Below are 21,233 nucleotides of genomic sequence, written 5' to 3' on the forward strand. Positions count from 1 at the left end.
GTATATTGGTACTCTTTGTTAAAAGAAAGATGAATTGATGATGTTATGTATAAATTACCGTCAGCTGAATAAAGTGATGATGAATAATATGTACCCTCTTCTAAGGATCAATGATCTGTTTAACTAGCTCAATGGTGTTTTCAGTGTTTTTAAAGATTGATCTTCGATCAAGGTATCACCATTTAAAAATTAAAGAGTAAGATTTTCTGAAGACAACTTTTATAACCCAATATGACCTCTATGAGTTCGTAGTTATTCCATTTGGATTGATCAATGCTATGAAAACATTCAAGGATATGATGTATTGGGTGTTTCATTCGAATTTGGATCAGTTTGTGGTTCTGTTCATTGATGATATTTTGGTATATTCTAAGACTAAAGAGGAACATGAAGCGCATCTCCACTATGTACATCAGACGTTGGGGGATAAAAAGTCGTATGCTAAGTTGTTAAAATACGAACTCTAGCTGTCAAAGGTCGCTTTTCTGGGTCACATGATTTCAACATAAGGAATCATAGTAGATCCCAAGAAAGTACAAGAAATAGTGGAGTGGAAAACTCCAAAGAATGTTTCTGATGTTCGAAGTTTCTTGGGACTAGCTAGTTATTATCGAAAATTCATGAAAATTTTCTGCATGATTGCTTTTTCTCTTACAAAGCTACTCAGAAAAGATGTGCCATTTATTTTAGACTAAGAAATGTCAAGAAAGTTTCGATATGCTTAAGAAGATTTTGACAGAAACCAATTCTAGTGCAGTCAGAATTAGGTAAAGATTATGTGATTTACAGTGATGCGTCCCATAATGGTTTGGGGAGTATTTTGATGCAAGAAGGTAGAGTGGTAGTTTATGCCTCAAGACATCTAAAGACGCATGAAAGAAATTATCCGATATATGATTTGGAGTTAGCAACTGTAGTATTTGTCTAAAAAATTAGTGTCACTACTTATGATGAGTAGTATTATACAAGTTATAAAATGTGAAGTATCGGTTAACTCAGAAAGAATTGAATTTAAAGAAAGATAAAAATTATTAAAAATGATCGAACATTAAGGAGGTGGTAAAGTATTTCTCAAAGTTTCATATTAAAAAAGAGTCAGAGATTAGAGTATGAAGGAAAAGTTAAGTCTGAAATACATTGACCCGTATGAAATTATAAAGAGAGTTGGTATGGTATCTTATCAGTTAGCATTACCTCTGAAAATGGATAATATTCATAATGTTTCCATGTGTCGATGCTTCAGAAATATGATAGTGTTAGGATTTTTCAGACGCTCGAATAGACAACCGGAAAGGTTTGCAAAGAGGGGTCGCAACGGTTTTGTGTTTAGGGAGTAAGGAGATTGAAAGATAGAAAATTGCACAGCGATTTAGAGTGGTTCGACTTTCTCAATCAAAGTCTACATCCACTACCTTAGCTCCTCACTAAGGATTTTCCAACAAATTCACTAATTTGTTCTTTGTTTTGAGGACAAAGAGATAACCTTACAACTCCCTAGTTTTTCCGGGCTAAACTAGAACCTTTCCCTAGCTTTTACATGGGATAAGCTAGAACCTTTCCCCTTTACAAAAGGATAAAAGATGTAAACAAGAAAACCTCTCTAAGGTATGTGTTTACAAGATTGAGCTCACAAGAACAAAATATTTACAAGAGAAAGATGAAATAAGAATGAAAAATTCTTCTCTTGTGTTTTGATTGCTTGGATAGTTGTTCTCTTGCTTCTTCAAGTGTCCTTAACTTGTATTTATAGCTTGGAATGTGTTTGATGTTGTATATAGCCGTTGGGGATGTTTTGGAGTCATTTGGGAAAGATTTTTCTACTCAAAAAGGCTGCCTTTAACATGATGCATCGATGCATGATCAAGGTGCATCGATACCCCTTCATTAAATTCAAATAAACTAGCCGTTACTAGCCGTTGCAGCCTTGATGCATGGATGCATGGATGCACTGCAGGGATGCATAGATGCACTGCAGGGATGCATGGATGCACTTTGAAACCCTTTAGCATTTTTTCTCAAATCCGATTTTAATGGACTTTGAATTATTTTTGAAACCTTTTAAAACTTTGAATAAATTCAATTCAAATCCAAAAACATTTTGCAAATTCAATTCAAGTCCAAAAACATTTTGCCTTAAATTGTTATATCAAAACATAGTTCAACAATCTCCCCCTTTTTGATATAACAAAACATTTGAAAAATTGGTTTTTGGCAAAACTTCCCCTTAATAAAATGTTTAATGAAAAAGATATCAATTGTTAACAAAATGATATAAATTGTTACCAATTGTTGGAAAATATATGAAAATGTTAAGCTCCCCCTTTTTCATTAAGAAATTGAATTTTTCAAACCATAACTTCTCCCCCCTTTTTGTTATATCAAAAATAATTCAATCTTTGAAGTTCAAAATAACTTTGGAGTGTAAGTAGTAAATTTTACATTTTAAAAATCATTTGAAAAATCAAAGCTCTCCCTCAATAATAACATTCCAAACAAAATTTAGCTTTTAAGTTCATGACACTTAAACAAAATATTGAATTTCTACAAAGAATAACAAACATGTTAGAGGCACATGAAATTCAATATATCCAAGTCTAAAATACTTTATGCAATACCAATTGTTGAAATTTGATATTAATACCAATTGTTAAAATTAAGTGTATTTGCATAAAGTTTTCCAAAAATGTTATGCATTTTGAAAAATTTGATATCAATTGCTAGAGAGATATCATTTTCATTTATACCACATGCATAAACATTCAAATTTAGGCCAAAAATTAAAATTTATAAAATCAAAGTATTTTGAAATTTGATATCAATTGTTAGAGAGATATTATTATCATTTAAAACCAATTTTGACCAATATTTATTATGATGAACTAAAAATTCTCAAAAATTAATATAACCTTAAAATGTTCATCATAATCATCTTTTCAACATACATGAGATTAAAACAATGATGCATAATCATTTAAAACCAAAACCTCATGCATGCTTAAAATCAAATGAGCAACCAAATAACCAAAATTAAAAGCTTTAAGCTTAGAGGTTACCCATTCCTTTTTATGTGTGGCTAGAGCAACTTGAATATCATCACTTTCATCACCATTTCTCCCACACACCTACAAGAGACATGATTTTGGTATCCAAATTGCTTTGGATCCTTGAACGTTAGTTTCAATGCCCCTTGTTCCCTTAGGAATCCATACTTGTTTAATTTTAAAATGCTTTCCTTTCTTCAAAGGACAAGTATGTTCCTTATGACCATGATAATGACAATGTGAACATATTGTCATTATTGAACTAAATGAATTATTTAAAATGATTTCTTTTTCTTTTGTTAAGCATTCAAGCTTAACTTTTAAATCAAAATTTTCTTTTTCAAAACTTTCAATTTTTATTTTTGAAAGCTCTAAATCCTTTTTCAAAATTTCATTTTGGCTTTCAAAATCTATTTTTGTTTTCAAAAGAAAATCATTCTCGATTTTAAATTTTAAAATCATTTTCTTATATTTGGAGTTCATGGTCTCAAACTCCGAATATAACCTATTAAAAGCATTTTGTAACTCATCAAACGTATAAGAATTAAATTCATTTGAGTTAGAAGATACCTCGGGCTCTTCATTAGCCAATAGAGACACCACCTTTGTTGGTTCTTCTTTCTTGTTTCCATGGATTTCCTCGAGCTTATTCCAAAGCTCCTTGGCACTTGAACATGAAGAAACTCCTTCATAGATTTCAGGACCAAATGCTCACAACACCATGTGCATGGCCTTGGCATTAAGTTGAGCTTTCTTCCGTTCTTTGTCACTCCGCTTCTTCTCTTTCTTCTTTGGAGAAGAGTAGCCGTTCTCGATTATCTCCCATGCATCAAGATCATTGGATTGGATGAATACTTTCATTAATTTCTTCCAATGACGATAGTTGACTCCATTGAAGTATGGAGGCTTGTCGGTTGGTAGGGAGTCTTCCATGTGGAACGAGCCAGAGGTGGAAGCCATCTTCTCGGTTGTGTCGGGAATTGGTAGAGTGTCTTCTAGGACCGTCTCAAGGTGGTTAAACCTTCTTAACGAGTTAGGCTCTGATACCAATTGTTAGGATTTTTCAGACGCTCGAATAGATAACCGGAAAGGTTTGCAAAGAGGGGTCGGAACGGTTTTGTGTTTAGGGAGTAAGGAGATTGAAAGATAGAAAATTGCACAGTGATTTAGAGTGGTTCGACTTTCTCAATCAAAGTCTACATCCACTACCTTAGCTCATCACCAAGGATTTTCCAACAAATTCACTAATTTGTTCTTTCTTTTGAGGATAAAGAGATAACCTTACAACTCCCTAGTTTTTTCGGGATAAACTAGAACATTTCCCTAGCTTTTACACGGGATAAGCTAGAACCTTTCCCCTTTACAAAAGGATAAAAGATGTAAACAAGAAAACCTCTCTAAGGTAGGTGTTTACAAGATTGAGCTCACAAGAACAAAATATTTACAAGACAAAGATGAAATAAGAATGAAAAACTCTTCTCTTGTGTTTGATTGCTTGGATAGTTGTTCTCTTGCTTCTTCAAGTGTCCTTAACTTGTATTTATAGCTTGGAATGTGTTTGATGTTGTATATAGCCGTTGGGGATGTTTTGGAGTCGTTTGGGAATGATTTTTCTACTAAAAAAGGCTGCCTTTAACATGATGCATCGATGCATGATCAAGGTGCATCGATACCCCTTCATTAAATTCAAATAAACTAGCCGTTACTAGCCGTTGGAGCCTTGATGCATGGATGCATGACAGGATGTATCGATGCATGGCAAGGATGCATCGATGCATGGCAAGGATGCATTGATGCATGGCAAGGATGCATCGATGCACTAATTGCATTCGATGTTTGGATGCATGGATGCATTGCCTGATGCATCGATGCATTAGTGCAGATGCATGGATGCACTGCAGGGATGCATGGATGCACTTTGAAACCCTTTAGCATTTTTGCTCAAATCCGATTTTAATGGACTTTGAATTATTTTTGAAACCTTTTAAAACTTTGAATAAATTCAATTCAAATCCAAAAACATTTTGCAAATTCAATTCAAGTCAAAAAAACATTTTGCCTTAAATTGTTATATCAAAACATAGTTCAACAGATCGGATCCTACGCATATGATTACACCAGAGGAAATTGAGATCCAACCAGATTTATCGTACGAAGAAGAACCAATAAAGATTTTAGCTCATGGAGTTAAAGCATTGAGGAACAAGACGATTCCACTGGTGAATGTTCTTTGGTGGAACCATAAAGTTGAGGAAGCAACTTGGGAACGAGAAAAAGACATGAAAATACATTTTCCTCATCTTTTTGCTCCAGGTATGTAGATACATATGGAAAATTCGAGGATGAATTTTCTTTAAGGGGGAGAGTTGTAATACCCAAAATTTTGGCTAGTGACTAAAATACAAGTTTAAAAGTTTGGTGGCTAAAGTATAAACTTGTAAACGTTCAAGGACCAAAAATGTAATTTCTAAAAGTTACATATTTTAGCTCGTAAATGAACAGTTTGGCCTAAAATAAGGATTTTTTTTGTAATCAGATTTTTGATACGAGATATGTGTTAAATGCTATAAAGCGATAAAGTTCGATATCAAAATCGGATAATCGGATCGAACCAAAATTTTACGAAAATTTGAAGGGTGTTAGACAAGTGTTGGAAATATTATTTTCATATTTTATATCAGATAAATTTAGCATATATGTTTTTGTATTTTTTTGGATTCGATCGAATAGTGGAAAATTTAGTGACTAAATGTAATTTTCAAAAATTGCATGGCCAAAGTAGATAGTCAAAGCCAAGTTAATATATCTTTTACTATGGAATATTTTAATGGAAGATAATGCAATGGCATTTGGTAATTATCAAGGTTCATTAATGACAAATTAAGGATTTCTCATTAATTGAATTTAATATTCAATTATATTATTAAGCCATGTGTTTAAGTTAATTTAACACTAGAATAATCAAGAAAACTAGCAAAATTTTCAACCATTTCTTCTCTCCAAGCCGTGAGTCTCCATAAAAGGTAAGAAAAAATTTCAAGTTCATTTTTTAGGTTACATGATTGATTTTTGGACTAAGTTGTGAAATAGAAAATTAACCTACATGAAATTCTCTATCATTTGGTATAGATATTACATGGTGAACATGTTTATTTCATGAAATTGGAAATTAGGGTTTAGGGATTTTGAAAGATTGATGAAAGATTATTATGTTCTTGATGTTGGAGATTAATTCTAAGGCATGTGTGATGATTAAAACCACTAGAAATTATGTATAAGACTATTCGTCCACGACCTAGGGTTTTGAAGAAAATTTGATTTGGATTAATTATGTTAGGGGTTTAATTTTAGAAGTTTAGAAATATTGTTTAAAGGTTGAATTAATGCTTGAATAAAGTAGGAAATCATGGAATCCCTACCTTATAGTATTTGGCCAAGGGGAAAATTTGGGGGGATATTGAAAAATTTCCTATGGTTTATAATTGATATTAGAAGTGTTCTATGCGAATTGAAGATCAATTTGGAGCAATTTGGAAGCTTGAATTAGAAAAAGGGTTAACTTACTAGTTTTGAAAAATTGGGAATTAATGTATAAATGTTAAATTTGAGGTACTAAATGTTGAATTATAATGATTAAATGCTAGAAATTTAAGTTAGAAAGTTGATTGGAATCAAATAGCAAGTTTGGTAAAGTTAAGGGTGGAAGTAAAAAAAGTCTCAATATTATAGGGACTTGATTTAAAGTTTATTAAATGTGAAAGTACCATTTGGGTAAAATAGCACAATGCTGGAAATTTTATCAGTATGTTGATTTTTGAATTAAATATTAGTTTGGGGATTGATTTGCAAGTTTGGTAAGGTGAAAGGTTGAAATTGAAAAGTCTAAGAAAGTTAGGATAAAATTGCAAGTTTTTAAATGTTTAAGTGTTGATTTGAATATTTTATTAAGGTGCTGGAAATTTTATGTTATTAATGTGACATGATGATAATAGTGAAGGGCTATTATGAATTTAATGAAAAGTTAAGGTGAATTTTAGAAATAATTCAAAATTAGTTGTTTAATTATTTGTTTAGCAAAAGTTGGAGGGTTGATAATGAAATAAATATTTATAAAATTTAAGGAATATTTTGAGAAATTTGAAATTATGATGGAAGTGCGACTTAGTTTTATGTCGATTTAAGTATCAATTTTATTTTTATCAAACTTTATTTTAAGATTATATTATGTTTGTTCTATACAAACATATAGTTTAAATATTTTTATGTATTATATAACGTTGTTAAACCACGATAAAACTAGTAGTCCACGTAACTCGATAGAGAAAGAAAAAGTGTGAAATTGAGAAGATTATTTAAGAGACGGTTCGATAGGGAGGCAAATGAGTTTATTTAATATGTACCTATATTAAACAACGGATGAAATTAAAGAAACATGGCTCTTTAATTAATAATAAAAAATGAAGAAAATAAGTAAACAAATAATATTAAAATCAAGACTGGTCCTCGGACAAAATTGGGTGTTAGAATTAATAAAATTAATATTAACACTATTTTAAAAATGACTAACACCCTTTAAAGAAAATTAACATCTTAGAATTTACCTTCATCCACTTAATAGTTTTTATAAAAAAATTATATAAAAGTTTGTAAAATTGAACATGGTAATCTAATTTTTCTAACTCTGTCATCAGTTATCCTTACTTGTTAGTCTTTACCTCAAATATTTTGAATTTTGTATTAAATTCGACATCAACAATCTCATCCATCTTGTAAAGATGCAAAACCTGAAGGAACATTAAAGTATCAAATGGTTGATTAATAGCACCTACTCCAAGAATTGAGAATTGGCCTACCTTCTTTGACCCATAAATGATTGAATGAGAATCAATTATTCAACAAGTGAGTAGACTTACTCAGGAGATGTTGAACTCAAAAATTACAAACTCTGGAAATACCAGAACCAATAATAATACCCGATGCAGATGGCAGAAACAAGATATTAATTGCTATAAAATCAACACAGATGGAACCAAGCGTCAGAATACTGGAGAAGCAATGAGTGGAGTGGTTGCAAGAGATTACAATGGAAACTGGCGTTAGGGATTTTGAAGGAAAATAGGAATTTGTACTATACTGGAAGCATAATTGTGGGGTATCCATGAGGGCTTAAAAGTAGCTTGGATGAGGGGAGAAAGAAACTTGATTTTGGAATTAGACAATAAGGAGACTGTCAACCTAATAAAAAATAGATCAATTGAACACAAGAAATTAATAATTCTTCAACACATAGAGAAACTGTTAAGGAGAAATTGGGTAGTGGATCTAAAGCACATACTAAGGGAGGCCAATCGTGTAACACCCCTGACCCGTGCTAGACCCAAATACAGATCCGAGGTGCCACGTTTGACTTTTCAAAACATATGAAATTCAAAATAGTCATAAATTTAAAATTTGTTGTACTAATCAAGATAAAGAATTATAACCACTCTAAATAGAAAAACATTTCATATAAAATCTTAATAATTTACATAAATATCTAAAAGTAACATTTTACAAAATCTGATCAGAGCATTTCAAGTTAAAAGTATAATATATTCCCACAGTTTACAAAATGAACAAAAACCTACGTTTAACTTGTTCTGATCTGATCTTCAGAAATATACGCTATCCTCCGCCCTAATAAATCTTCATCTTGAGAAACACACGCTAAGTCTATGACTTAGTGAGATAATACAATAGTGCTAATTTAATAACAGAATTCTTATTTACTTTATTCAAACTATTTTTCAAAGAGATTTCTTAATTTCCATATCAAAGGTATACTTATGAATAATTATACTTTGTATGTCTTTGTTCCAATTGCCCAAGGTATACTACAGAGAAATCTAGTTATTTGAGTACTGTGAGGTTGTGCATTAATGCTGTCACCACAACTCGTAATTTGCACCGAAGTGCCACATAATTGCCCTGAAGGACCATAGAGTTTGTACCGAAGTGCCACATATTTGTCCCGGAGGACCACATAATTATCTCGAAGGACCACATAGACTCTCGACTCTTGGCATGCCAACTATACCTCTAATCCTAATACATATACATTGGGCTTTTAATCATATAATTAGGTTAAATCCTTATTCAAAGTGTTTCTTATTCACATAACTTCTCTGTCAAATAGTATATTCACATTCACTGATTCTAAGTTCATATTCACATGTTTAAAGTTCATATTTTCATAACACAGAATCATAAGACATAGTTTGTAACAATGGAAATTAAATAAAACATAAAATAAATACAAAGTTTTCGATCGAAAACACTAAGGTTAGCTTATCGCAAGCCTTCCTCAATTCTATTACGAAAAGAGAAGTTGCACTCACCTTTGCCTCACTAAAGTCTAATCCAAATCCTTTCGAATTGATGTTCAAAATACCAAGCTGACTGGAAGTCAATTACGTTCAATCACTACACAAACAATTCTAGAATCAATATCTATCTTATCTCAATTATATCGAATCATAATAACTTGATATACAAGAAACCCCATATTTCATTTCATGCTTGGAGATATCGGTACCACCCTAAGGGTACCGAAACCACCCTTCAGGGGTATCGATACCTACACATGTACCGATACCCAAATTATATTCAAAGTTGCAAGGGTATCGATACCTCCTCAAGGTACCGATACACATATGGCATTCGATCCTTTAAGGGTATTGATACCATCCTTCAGGTATCGATGCACCTTATACAATTTCTCCTATTAAACTCATGAGGTATCGATACCTGTTCATAGGGGTACCGATACCCTAAGACCAGAATGACCATTTCCAACTCGAAAATCACCTAAAATCCAACCAAAAACTCTCATAAACACATACCTTAAGTTTATAAACTCACCTTTATACCTGCAAACCAACTTGTACGCATTTATAACTCTCAAACATCCCAAATTATCATTTAATCATTTGAATATTCAAATAATACCCAACATTCAAACATGTTATTAACCAATTCTAACACTACTAATCTTTTAATTAGACTATTAACAAGTTAAATATCTCATTAAAACTTCAAAAACTACTCCATATCAAAATTTCCTCTAAAAACCCATTTTACAAATCTATCTGCAAAACACTTATCTTGTTGTTTTAATGTCATATAAGCTTTCCTTTAGCTTATATAACATCCCAACTTCCATTACCCAACCAAAAATCAAAGTAACACTTAGAATTTCAGATTCTTTCCTTTGCACAAGTAGACCCACAGGCACGAGGAAGAAACAAGAAAAGGGTTTCAGCCTTCTCTCTCACTCTATGTACTTGTCCCATAGAAATTAAATAAAATAGCCTTCCTTGAAATTTACCAATGTACCCTTGTTATCCATTCATATCTATTATAAAACCTATCACAAAATTCCTCTATAAAACATTAAATTATCACATTATTCTAATTCAACTACTAAATTTAGAAGTTCTTACTATTTGGTCACTTACCCGATAATTGGGATGTTACAAATCTCCCCCTTAAAAAAAATTTGTCCTCGAATTTTCATTGCAAAAAAAGGTGGGGATATTGTTCCCTCAAATCTTCCTCATGCTCCCATGTAGCTTCTTATACTTTATGATTTCTCCATAGAACCTTCACTAGTGGAATCGTTTTATTCCGCAACTGCTTGCTCTTGAAAGTTAGAATCTGAACCCGTTCTTCCTCATAGTCAAATCAGATTGAACTTCTATTTCATCTGGAGTTATGATATATGCAGGATCAGATCTATACCGCTGAAGCACACACACATGGAAGACATTATGAATCTTTTCCATCTTTGGTGACAACGCTAACTAATATACCACTGGTCCAACTTTCTTCAAAACTTCATAAGGTCCAATGAAATTAGGACACAATTGTCCTTTACTCCGAAAGCGAAGCACCTTCTTCCAAGGTGATACTTTCAAAAATACCTCATCACCCACTTGAAATTCAATTTTCTTTATTTTCAAATCGGCGTATGACTTTTGTCTGTCCGAGACAACTTTTAAATTGTGCTGAATCACTTGAACTTTTTCTTCCATTTTTTTTATCAAATCCAGACCATGAACTTCTCGATCTTTTAATTCATTCCAATTGAGTGGTGTTCTGCACTTTCTTCCATATAATGCTTAATATGGTGCCATATTGATACTGGATTGATAGCTATTATTATAAGAAAATTCAATAAGCAGCAAATATTTTTCCCAAGATCTAGTAAAATCAATCACACATGCTCTCAACATATCTTCCAGAGTCTGAATTGTTTGCTCTGATTGACCATCAGTCTGAGGATGGAACGCAATACTAAAATTCAATCAAGAATCCAAAGCTCCTTGCAAAGACTTCCAAAATCTTGAAGTGAATCTGGGATCTCTATTAGAAACTATCGAGATTGGAACACCATGCAGTCGCACTATCTCCTTGATATACAATTCCGCAAGTTTCTCCATAGAGAAGTCCGTTCACACAGGGATAAAGGGATAAAATGTGCAGTCTTTGTAAGACTATCCATAATTACCCAAATCAAATCTTTCTTCCCCGGAGATACAGGCAAACCCGTTAAGGGACATCGTTAAGGGACTACAATGTGTTTTATACAAAATATCTCGTTTCACCTCACAGTCATTCGGGACATACACACGATTTTTAAAATATAAACACCCATCGACTTAACCTCGAAGTCCTCAAGTCCCCCATTCTCTACTCGATCAAACCAAGGCAAACACTTATTATCTTTCTTTTGTAACTTCTTGATCCGATCTAACAACATGGGTTTCAATATTAACTCTTCCATCAATGCACCATTTTCTTTTAACACCAATCGAGCGTTCAAACTACGTAAACCGATAAAAGTCTTTCGACTAAGAGTATTCGCTGGTATGTTGGCTTTCAAGGGATAGTAATCAATGATCGCGTCATAATCCTTCAGTAATTCCATCCACCTTCTTTGCCTCAAATTTATCTCCTTTTGAGTCAACAAATACTTTAAGCCCTTGTGATCGGTGAAGATATAACAACGCTCACTATACAAATAGTGCCTCCAAATTTTTAATGCAAAGACCACATCTGCCAACTCCAGATCATGCGTCGGATAATTCTTTTCATGAGGCTTCAGCTGTCTTGAGGCATAAGCAACAACCTTCCCATCTTGCATTATAACACAACCTAAACCATTATGGGAAATGTCATTAAAAATTGTGAAATCCTTGTTTGATTCAGGTTGCACCAACACCGGAGCTTCAGTAAAAACTTTCTTCAATGTTTCAAAGCTATTCTGACAATCAGGAGTTCATTCAAAATGTACCTCCTTTCTTAATAATTTGGTTAAAGACAGGGATAACATCGAAAAAGTTTAGACAAATCTCTAATAATAACCTGGAGCCCCAAGAAACTTCGAACTTCTGACACATTCTTCGGAATCTCCCACTCTAACACAGCTCTAACATTTTGTGGGTATACTCGAATTCCCTCAATAGAAACCATATGCCCTAAAAATGCCACTTCTAATAACTAAAACTCACATTTAGAGAACTTCGTGTAAAACTTCTTATCTTGCAACGTTTAAAGAACTACACGAAGATGGACATCATGCTCCTCTTTCGACTTAGTGTACACTAAAATGTCATCAATAAAGATGAATACGAACTGATCAAGGTATGGTTGAAAAACTTTTTTCATCAGGTCCATAAACGTTGCAGGTGCGTTAGTTAACCCAAATGACATTACGACAAACATTACCGAGTCCTAAACACCGTTTTAGGAATATATTTTTCTTGAATTTTCAGCTGATGATACCCTGAGCGTAAATCAATCTTGGAAAAATATAGCAGTTCCCTTGAGTTGATCAAATCGATCGTATATCCTTGGAAGAGTATATTTATTCTTTTTGGTCACCTTTTTCAGCTAATGATAATCTATACAGAGGCGTATCGAACCATCTTTCTTCTTAACAAATAACACTAGAGCTCCCCACGGTGACACATTAGGTCTAATAAACCCTTTATCCAAAAGCTCTTACAGTTGAGGTTTTAATTCTTTCAACTCCTTCGGAGCTATTCTATAAGGAGCCATCGAAATTGGTGCTGATCCAGACATAACTTCAATCTGGAACTCTACTTCCCTATCTGGAGGCAACCCAGGAAAATCATCTAAAAATACGTCTGGAAACTCTCTGATTGTTAGAATGTCTTTAAGCTTACTTCATGCAACTCTTGTGTCGATTACATTAGCAATATACATTTGACATCCTTGCAACATCAACTTTTGAGCCGACATTACTGATATCACATTAGCTAAAGGATGGATTCTGTCACTAACCACACTAACTTCCGCTCCCTCAAGACTTGTTAACTACACTCGCTTAAGTCGACAATCCAAATTGGCATAATCATGATAAAGCCAATCCATCCCCAGAATAACCTCAAATTCATCAAAGGGTAATTCTATTAGATTAGCAGGGAATTCAATCCCTGAATCTTTATGGGACACCCTTTACAAACTTTTCCTACGCGGACTTTATTTCCTAATGGATTTCTCACAATCATCTCACTATGAATAGGCTCTAACGGAAGATTCAACTCTGTAACCAATTTCCCACTGACATAAGAATAATTCGATCCCGAGTCAATCAAAACCAAAACAGATTTATCGGCTATTTAAAAAGTACCTGCAATGATTTACGGGTCATCACAATCTTCACTAGTCTTCAAATTATAAATCCGAGTGGTAGAACGCACTTCAGGTTTAGCAGTAGACTCATATTGATTCATTCCTCTTCCTCGAACCTCTTCCTCTCATGAGTGTCACCATAGATCTCTCTGTCTGAGCAGACACTCCAATCATCATTGGGTAGTCTCAGATAAAATGCCCAATCTCTTCACATTTAAACAAGCTCTGGAGACCCAATGGGAAACACCACCATAATTCTTTCCATAGTGTTGACATTGCTTCGGCTTGTCCACGTTGGATTCCACCGAATAAGTTTGCCTAGCTTTTCCCAGATTTGATCATCTACCCGAGGATGCTGCGGATTCTGCTTTGGTCTGAGGTTGATAACTTGAGCCTCTACTCTTCTTTGATTGCGAAGAACTGTACGATGCATCAGATCTTTTATTCCATTGCATCCGCTTCTCCGTAAATCTTTCATTTTTAGCTTGCTCTAGAGCTTTAGCTCGATTCACAACCTCTTGGAAGGAAAAGAGATTAAGAGCCAATAATAACTCTTTCAATTGGGGTCTTAAACCTTCTACAAACCAGTCATAAGAGTCATTCTCGATAGGAATTAGCTTAGCAGCAAATCAACTTAATTTGTTAAATTCACACTCAATCTCATACACCGAGTGATTCCCTTATTTTAAACTCATAAATTCCTACTTCATTTGCCGGATAAACTGGTCCCCTATGTACTTGTTCTTAAACTCCTCCAGAAAGAATGGCCAAATCACTTGATCTCTTGAAGCTTTCATAGTCACGTTCGACCACCAAATTCTAGCTTGACCTCTTAAGAGCGAAACTGCACCATATAATTTCTCCGTCTTAGAAAAATAAAGAATATCTAACATCACTTTCAAATCCTTAAGCCATATATCAGTGGTAACCGAACCTTCTTTCGCTTTTCCCCTAAACTCAGGCGCTCTAAGGCTTCTCAGCTCTTTAGGGACATTCATCTTGAACAGGCACTCCAGGCTATGCCTGTTCTTCACTCTGTCTACTAGGGGCAAGGGAGTTACTACTCTCCTCCATCCTTTCTCTCATATCACTTCGAGAGCCTTCAAAGTTCGACATCTATTAAGATCAAATTACTTAAGGTATTAGTGAATATAACATATTGATCCCCTTATTAGATCACAAAATTTTATTAAAAATTAGCATGTACTCTTTTTAAAACAAAAAAAAAACTTTATTTTGAACTTAAAATCAATTAAACCATGGCTCTGATAACATTAAATGTAACACCCCTAACCCGTACCAGACCCAGATGCAGATCTGAGGTTCCACATTTGACTTTTCAAAACATATGAAATTCAAAATAGTAATAAATTTAAAATTTGTTGTACTAATCAAGATAAAGAATTATAAGCATTCTAAATAGAAAAATATTTCATATAAAATCTTAATAATTTACATAAATATCCAAAATTATAAGTTTACAAAATACGATTAGAGCATTTCAAGTTAAAAGTATAATATATGCCCACAGTGTACAAAATGAACAAAAAACCTATGTTTAACTTGTTCTTATCTTATCTTTAGAAATATACGCTATCCTCCGCCCTAATCAATCTTCAGCTTTCTTCAAACCTACGCGTGAGAAACACACGCTAAGTCTATGAATTAGTAAGGCAATACAATAGTGCTAATTTAATAAGAGAATTCTTATTTAATTTATTCAAGCAGTTTTTCAAAGAGATTTCTTAATTTTCATATCAAATGTATACTTATGAATAATTATACTTTGTATGTCTTTGTTCCAATTGCCCAAGGTATACTACTGAGAAATCTAGTTATTTGAGTACTATGAGGTTGTGCACCAATGTTGTCATCACAACTCGTAATTTGCATCGAAGTGACACATAATTGCCCTGAAGGACCACATAGTTTGCATCAAAGTGCCACATATTTGTCCTGGAGGACCACATAATTGTCTCGAATGACCACATAGACCCTCGACTCTTGGCATGCCAACTATACCTCTAATCCACATACATATACATTAGGCTTTTAATCATATAATTAGGTTAAATCCATATTCAAAGTGTTTCTTATTCACATAACTTCTCTGTCATAGAGTATATTCACATTCACTGATTCTAAGTTCATATTCACATGTTCAAAGTTCATATTTTCATAACACATAATCATAAGACATATTTTGTAATAATGGAAATTAAATAAAACATAAAATAAATACAAAGTTTTCGATCGAAAACATTGAGGTTGGCTTATCGCAAGCCTTCCTCAATTCTATTACGAAGAGAGAAGTTGCACTCACATTTGCCTCACTAAAGTCTAATCCAAATACTTTCGAATCGATGTTCAAAATACCAAGCTAACTGGAAGTCAATTACGTTCAATCACTACACAAACAATTCTAGAATCAATATCGATCTTATCTCAATTATATCGAATCATAATAACTTGATATACAAGAAACCCCATATTTCATTTCATGCTTGAAGGTATCGGTACCACCCTAAGGGCAACGATACCACCTTTTAGGGGTATCGATACCTATGCATGTATCGATACTCAAATTACATTCGAAGTGATCAAGGACGAATAAGGTCATCAATAAGGACGAATATGAACTGATCAAGGTTTGGTTGAAAAACTTTATTCATCAGGTCCGTAAACGTTACAGGTGCGTTAGTTAACCCAAATGGCATTACGACAAACATTACCGAGTCCTAAACATCGTTTTAGGAACATATTTTTCTTAAATTTTCAACTGATGATACCCTGAGCGTAAATCAATCTTGTAAAAATATAGCAATTCCCTTGAGTTGATCAAATAAATCATCTGTCATTGGAAGAGGATATTAGTTCTTTATGGTCACCTTGTTCAGCTGATGATAATCTATACAGAGGTGTATCGAACCATCTTTCTTCTTAACAAATAACACTAGAGCTCCCCACGGTGACACACTAGGTCTAATAAACCCTTTATCCAAAAGCTCTTACAGCTGAGCTTTTAATTCTTTAAACTCCTTCGGAGCTATTCTATAAGGAGCCATCGAAATTGGTGCTGATCCAGACATAACTTCAATATGGAACTCTACTTCTCTATCTGGAGTAACCCAGGAAAATCATCCGAAATTACGTCTGGAAACTCTCTGACTGTCGGAATATTTTTAATCTTACTTCCTACAACTCTTGTGTCGATTACATTAGCAATATACATTTGACATCCTTGCAACATCAACTTCTGAGCCGACATTACTGATATCACATTAGCTAAAGAATGGATTCTTTCACTGACCACACTAACTTCCACTCCTTTAAGGCTTGTTAACTACACTCGCTTAAGTCGACAATCCAAATTGGTATAATCATGATAAAGCCAATCCATCCCCAGAATAACCTCAAATTTATCAAAGGGTAATTCTATTAGATTAGCAGGGAATTCAATCCCTGAATCCTTATGGGACACCCTTTACAAACTTTTCCTACCCGAACCCTATTTCCTAATAGATTTGTCACAATCATCTCACTACGAATAGGCTTTAACGGAAGATTCAACTCTTTAGCCAATTTACTACTGACATAAGAATAATTCGATCCCTAGTCAATCAAAACTAAAACAGATTTATCGACTATTTGAAAAGTATCTGCAATGATTTTTGGGTTATCACAATCTTCACTAGTCTTCAAATTATAAACCCGAGCGGTAGAACGCACTTCATGTTGAGCAGCAGGCTCGGATTGATTCATTCCTCTTTCTCTACCTCTTCCACTCACGAGTGTCACCATAGATCTCTCTGTCCGGGCAGGCTCTCCAATCATCATTGGGCAGTCTCGGATAAAATGCCCAGTCTCTCCACATTTAAAACAAGCTCCGGAGACCCAATGGGAAACACCACCATGATTCTTTCCATAGTGCTGGCATTGCTTCGGCTTGTCCACTCCGGATTCCACCGAATAAGTTTGCCTAGCTCTTCCCATATTTGATCCTCTACCCAAGGATGTTCCGGATTCTGCTCTGGTCTAAGGTCGAGAACTTGAACCTCTACTCTTCTTTGATTGCGAAGAACTATACGATACACCAGATCTTTTATTCCATTGCGTCTGCTGCTCCGTAAATCATTCATTTTTAGCTCGCTCTAGATCTTTAGCTCGGTTCACAACCTCGTGGAAGGAAGAGAGATTAAGAGCCAATATCAACTCTTTTAATCGGGGTCGTAAACCTTCTACAAACCAGTCATAAGTGTAATTCTTGATAAGAACTAGTTTAGCAGCAAATCAACTTAATTTATTGAATTCGCACTCAATCTCATACACCATGCGATTCCCTTGTTTTAAACTCATAAATTCCTGCTTCATCTGGCGGATAAACTGGTCCCCTATGTACTTGTTCTTAAACTCCTCCAGAAAGAAGGGACAAATCACCTGATCCCTTGAAGCTTTCATAGTCACGTTCGACCACCAAATTCTAGCTTGACCTCTTAGGAGCGAAACTGCACCATTTAATTTTTCCTTCTCAGAACAATGAAGATTATCTAACATCACTTTCAAATCTTTAAGCCACATATCAGCGGCAACCGAACCTTCTTCCGCTTCTCCCCTAAACTCAAGCGCTCTAAGGCTTCTCAGCTCTTTAGGGACATTCATCTTGAACAGGCACTCCAGGTTGTGTCTGTCCTCACTCTGTCTACTAGGGGCAGGGGAGTTACTACAGTCCTCCATCCTATCTGCCGCATCACTTCGAGAGCCTTCAAAGTTCGACATCTATTAAAATCAAATTACTAAAGGTAGTAGTGAATATAACATATTGATCCCCTTATCAGATAATAAAATTTTATTAAAAATTGGTATGTACTCTTTTTAAAACAAAAACCAACTTTATTTTGAACTTAAAATCACTTAAACCATAGCTCTGATACCATTAAATATAACACCCCTGACCCGTACCAGACCCAGATACAGATCCGAGGTGCCACATTTGAATTTTCAAAACATATGAAATTCAAAATATTTATAAATTTAAAAGTTGTTGTACTAATCAAGATAAAGAATTATAACTATTCTAAATAGAAAAACATTTCATATAAAATCTTAATAATTTACATAAATATCCAAAATTAACAGTTTACAAAATACGATCAGAGCATTTCAAGTTAAAAGTATAATATATGCCCACAGTTTACAAAATGAACAAAAACCTACGTTTAACTTGTTCTTATCTTATCTTTAGAAATATACGTTATCCTCCGCCCTAATCAATCTTCAGCTTTCTTCAAACCTACACGTGAGAAACACACGCTAAGTCTATGACTTAGTGAGGTAATACAATAGTGCTAATTTAATAAGAGAATTCTTATTTACTTTATTCAAAGAGATTTCTTAATTTTCATATCAAATGTATACTTATGAATAATTATATTTTGTATGTCTTTTTCCAATTGCCCAAGGTATACTACTGAGAAATCTAGTTATTTGAGTAATATGAGGTTGTGCACTAATGTTGTCACCACAACTCGTAATTTGCACCGAAGTGCCACATAATTGCCCTGAAAGACCACATAGTTTGCACCAAAGTACCACATATTTTTCCCAGAAGACCACATAATTATCTCGAAGGACCATATAATTGTCTCGAAGGACCACATAAACCCTCGACTCTTGGCATACCAACTATACCTCTAATCCTCATACATATACTTTGGGCTTTTAATCATATAATTAGGTTAAATCCTTATTCAAAGTGTTTCTTATTCACATAACTTATTTGTCATAGAGTATATTCACATTCACTGATTCTAAGTTCATATTCACATATTCACATGTTCAAAGTTCATATTTTCATAACACATAATCATAAGACATAGTTTGTAACAATGAAAATTAAATAAAACATAAAATAAATACAAAGTTTTTGATCGAAAACACTGAGGTTGGCTTATCGCAAGCCTTCCTCAATTCTATTACGAAAAGGGAAGTTGGACTCACCTTTGCCTCACTAAAGTCTAATCCAAATCCTTTCGAATCGATGTTCAAAATACCAAGCTGACTGGAAGTCAATTACGTTCAATCACTACACAAACAATTATAGAATCAATATCGATCTTATCTCAATTATATTGAATCATAATAACTTAGTATACAAGAAACCCCATAGTTCATTTCATGCTTGGAGACATCGGTACCACCCTAAGGGTACCGATACCACCTTTCAGGGGTATCGATACCTACGCATGTACCGATACCGAAATTACATTCAAAGTTGCAAGGGTATCGATACCTCCTCAAGGTACCGATTAACATATGTCATTCAATGTTTTAAAGGTATCGATACCATCCTTCAGGTATCGATACACCTTCTACAATTTCTCCTTTTAAAATCATCGGGTATCAATACATGTTCATAAGGGTATCGATACCCTAAGACCAGAATGGCCATTTCGAACTCAAAAATCATCTAAAATCCACCCAAAAACTCTCCTAAACACATACCTTATGTTTATAAACTCACCTTTATACCTTTAAACCAACTTGTATGCATTTATAACTCTCAAACATCCCAAATTCTCATTTAAACATTTGAATCTTGAAATCATACCAACATTCAAACATGCTATTAACCAATTCTAACACTCATAATCTTTTAATTAGACTATTGGAAAATCAAATATCTCATTAAAACTTCAAAAATTACTTCATATCAAAATTTCCTCTAAAAACCCATTTTACAAATCTATTTGCAAAACACTTATCTTGTTGTTTTAATCTCATATAAGATTTCCTTTAGCTTATATAACATCCCAACTTCCATTACCCAACCAAAAATCAATGTAACACTTAGAATTTCAGATTCTTTCCTTTGCACAAGTAGACCCACGGGCACGAGGAAGAAATAAGAAAAGGGTTTCAGTATTCTCTCTCACTCTATGTACTTATCCCATAGAAATTAAATAAAATAGCCTTACCTAAAATTTACCAATGTCCCTTGTTATCCATTCATATTTATTATAAAACCTATCACAAAATTCCTCCTTAAAATATTGAATTATCACATTATTCTAATTCAACTACTAAATTTAGAAGTTCTTATAATTTGGTCACTTACCCGATAATTAGGATGTTACAAATCGTGTTGCTGACTTCGTCGCCAAACATATGTGGTGGCACCAGGAGGGCACAATATTTCTATAAAATTACCCAAAGGAAGCTAAGTAGCTGTTATTAGCTGATATAACGGGCAGCTAGGCGACCCCATACACCTGTATTCAACAAAAAAATAGCTTGTAGTTATAAAAAATGGTACTTCATGAACAATTAAGGTAAGTGCATATTTTAAATACTAGATTATTCAATTAAATCTGTTACAAGGATGTAAAAATTCAATTGCATATATGTAAATTGGAAGTGGTTGGCTTAATGATAATGATTTGTTAATTTAGAATATATATATATATATACTGCAAAATAAAAATTGATTTTACTAAA

The sequence above is a fragment of the Hibiscus syriacus genome, unplaced genomic scaffold (genome assembly GCF_006381635.1).
Source record: "Hibiscus syriacus cultivar Baekdansim isolate YM2019G1 unplaced genomic scaffold, ASM638163v2 tig00000773_pilon, whole genome shotgun sequence".
Lineage (NCBI taxonomy): Eukaryota > Viridiplantae > Streptophyta > Magnoliopsida > Malvales > Malvaceae > Hibiscus > Hibiscus syriacus.